Source organism: Pundamilia nyererei, unplaced genomic scaffold (assembly GCF_000239375.1).
Source record: "Pundamilia nyererei isolate P.nyererei 1_Seehausen unplaced genomic scaffold, PunNye1.0 scaffold00057, whole genome shotgun sequence".
Classification (NCBI taxonomy): domain Eukaryota; kingdom Metazoa; phylum Chordata; class Actinopteri; order Cichliformes; family Cichlidae; genus Pundamilia; species Pundamilia nyererei.
This window is the reverse complement of record NW_005187458.1, coordinates 2,129,812-2,132,967: the sequence shown is the minus strand read 5'-3', so window position 1 is coordinate 2,132,967 and position 3,156 is coordinate 2,129,812. Positions and strand designations below refer to the sequence as shown.

The 3,156-nt window shown below is 37.8% G+C and overlaps 2 non-coding genes across 2 annotated transcripts; both read right to left on the bottom strand.

Moving 5' to 3' along the window:
* Window positions 1-1,868: 1,868 nt before the first annotated feature.
* Window positions 1,869-1,942, bottom strand: trnat-agu (transfer RNA threonine (anticodon AGU)). The gene has a single exon. It is a non-coding gene; the product is annotated as a tRNA-Thr (tRNA).
* Window positions 1,943-3,062: 1,120 nt separating this feature from the next.
* trnat-agu (transfer RNA threonine (anticodon AGU)) lies at window positions 3,063-3,136 on the bottom strand. The gene has a single exon. It is a non-coding gene; the product is annotated as a tRNA-Thr (tRNA).
* Window positions 3,137-3,156: the final 20 nt, after the last annotated feature.

Below are 3,156 nucleotides of genomic sequence, written 5' to 3'. Positions count from 1 at the left end.
GAGCTCAGCATATTTTGAAATGTTTGCCAAACCAGTCAGTTTCATCACACTTCTTACACGGTCGATATTTAAACTGAAGGATGTTATTGTAGGATTTTTAGTAGCTGCAGATCTTACATTTTGTTTTTTGCTCATCATTACAATCAAAATGTTTGAAAAGAGTTCAGATTTGGCCCAACTTTGTTCATTTGATTTGTGTTTGGAATAAACCAGTGTAGCTGTTTAAACATTACTTCTATCCTAAGTTTGGCACAAGGACATGGATCTTTATCCTTTTAAGGGGTTTCCACACCCTTAAAAGTACTTAATAAAACTTTTTTGTTTCTTTTCTTTGTGTTATTTATTTTGGTTGTAAGAGGTTAAGCATATTTTTATCATTTCATTCAAATGCCAGAACACCGAGAGAGTTTTTTGTTATTTTACACCCAATGACCCAAGAGAACTCTTTAGATCAACAATAGCTTCAGACAAACTTTTACCCAGCAATGCTACAGCATTTTTTCAAGTATAGGTGGATTACATCAAGCTGGAGGTGGTAAAAAAACATCCATGGCCAGATTTATTGCTTAATTTACTAAGAATAATAAAAAACAACAACAACAAAAGGCTACTATGTTGCACAATCCGTTTTGAATCTAAAGGGGACTATAACTTATCTTTTTTTTTTTTTAAATTCTGAGTTTTAGAGTTTACAATGTTAGTTACAGGTGTTGATTAACACAATTTGCAAAAAAAATAAACAAAAGAGAAACACTGAACAATCGGGAGTGACCAGTTGCCAGATTATTGATTTTAAAATTTGAGAATTAAATTCGGCTTATGTATATTAGTGTATTGGACCCATTTATCCAAGCATGACAAAAACCAACTTACTCTGTTATTCACATACGCTGTTAACTCCTCCATCCTATAAACTCAAGTGTTATTTCCCACCACAATGATAAAGTTGGTACATCTTGTAATAGCCATTTCTTTGTTATACATTTTTTACTTGCAACTAGCAAGGCACTTAGTAAACATTTATCTTTTTTAGACCATTCCTGTGGCGTACATCCAAAAAAAATTGTTTTCATTCCACCCCTCCCTGAGCCTGGTTCTGCCGGAGGTTTCTTCCTGTTAAAAGGGAGTTTTTCCTTCCCACTTTGAGTGATAGAGTAGAAAAGCCCTATATAAGAGCCAGTACCATTAATTTAACTTTGAAACATTCAGTGTCTGACACTGTCACAGTAATCGTAAGGGTCCTGCAGATGTCACTTGGTAATCTCACTACATTTTAACTGCACAAGACTCTGGATATTGTAGCTCCTGTGAAAAAGAAAGCCTGAAATCAGAAGTATTTGACTCCCTGGTATAACTCTCAAATGGGCACCTAAAAGCAGATAACTGGAGCGAATGGATTCTCACTAATTTAGAAGATCTTTATTTAGACTGGATAAAAAGTTTGTTGCTCTATAAAAAAAGCCTCCATAAAGCTAGAACATCTTACTATTCATCATTGATTGAAGAAGATAAGAACAACCCCAGGTTTCTCTTCAGCACTGTAACCAAGCTGATAAAAAGTCAGAGCACTGTTGAGCCAACTATTCCTTTAATGCTGACTAGAAATTAATTCATGAACTTTTAACCGTTTTAACCATTAGAGAAACAATTATTCATAACTTTCATTAAGTACAGCTACTGATATTTGTTTAGACAGTCTGTGAAGGTTCTCAGTCATGTAGGTCATTGTAGTCTATGGAGCTTGGAAAGGAAAGCATCTGGAGAGCACCATGAGCTGGATAACTGAGGACATACACAGACTTTCCTAACTGGATGATTACAAACGTATCAACAGAAGAAGAAGAGGGTGGTTTTAAATGGTAACAGTGAGGTACTGCTGGGATTTGAACCCAGGATCTCCTGTTTACTAGACAGGCGCTTTGACCAGCTAAGCCACAGCACCTCTGGATGTGTTTCTTTCCAAGCTCCTTAGATTTATTTGGACTATTTTTCCTCTAGCTGAACTAATTGAACTTTCTGAGTTAACTTCCTTCACCCATTGTGAAGGAAGAATCTCAGGGACACAAGAGACAATATCAAAGACAGTAGCAACCTGTTAATCACATACAGGCTACAATGTTGCACAATCCGTTTTGAATCTAAAGGGGACTATAACCATCATAACTACATGGTGCTGTCTGACTGGAAATGACTGACAACATAAAATAATCAGGAAAGTGTTTGCTGAGGTCAGAGATTATATGAGTCAGAAACTGGATTATATAGTGGTTGAACCACTAACTTGCCAAGTAGTAGATGCCCTGCTCTTTCTCCTGAGCTACAACCACACACAATACTGTTAAAATGTAATTTATGGTATACATTTGCATGTTTATTTTGTTTATAAAATTTCTTAGGCCACTCTAGAGGTAGAGCAGGTCACCTACTAATCTTCTGTGGAACCAGCTTCCAGTTTGGATTCAGGAGACAGACACTATCTCTATGTTTAAGATTAGGCTTAAAACTTTCCTTTTTGCTAAAACATATAGATAGGGCTGGATCCAACCAGGATCAGGTGACCATGAATCCTCCCTTAGTTATGCTGCAATAGGTGTAGGCTGCTGGGGGATTCCCATGATGCATTGAGTATTTCTTCTTCAGTCACCTTTCTCACTCACTATGTGTTAATAGACCTCTCTGCATTGAATCATATCTGTTATTAATCTCTGTCTCTCTTCCACAGCATGTCTTCTATCCTGTCTTCCTTCTCTCACCCCAACCAGTCGCAGCAGATGGCCCCGCTCCTCCCTGAGCCTGGTTCTGCCAGAGGTTTCTTCCTGTTAAAAGGGAGTTTTTCCTTCCCACTGTTGCCAAAGTGCTTGCTCATAGAGGAGCAGTTACTTAGAAAGAGCATAGAAAACAGTTCTTGGGTGAATGAGGCGAGTTGTGTAAAGCACTTTGAGTGATAGAGTAGAAAAGCCCTATATAAGAGCCAGTCCATTAATTTAACTTTGAAACAGACTTCCCAGAATTTCCTAACTGGATAATTACAAACGCATCAACAGAAGAAGAAGATAACAGCGAGGTACTGCTGGGATTTGAACCCAGGATCTCCTGTTTACTAGACAGGCGCTTTGACCAGCTAAGCCACAGCACCTCTGGATGTGTTTCTTTCCA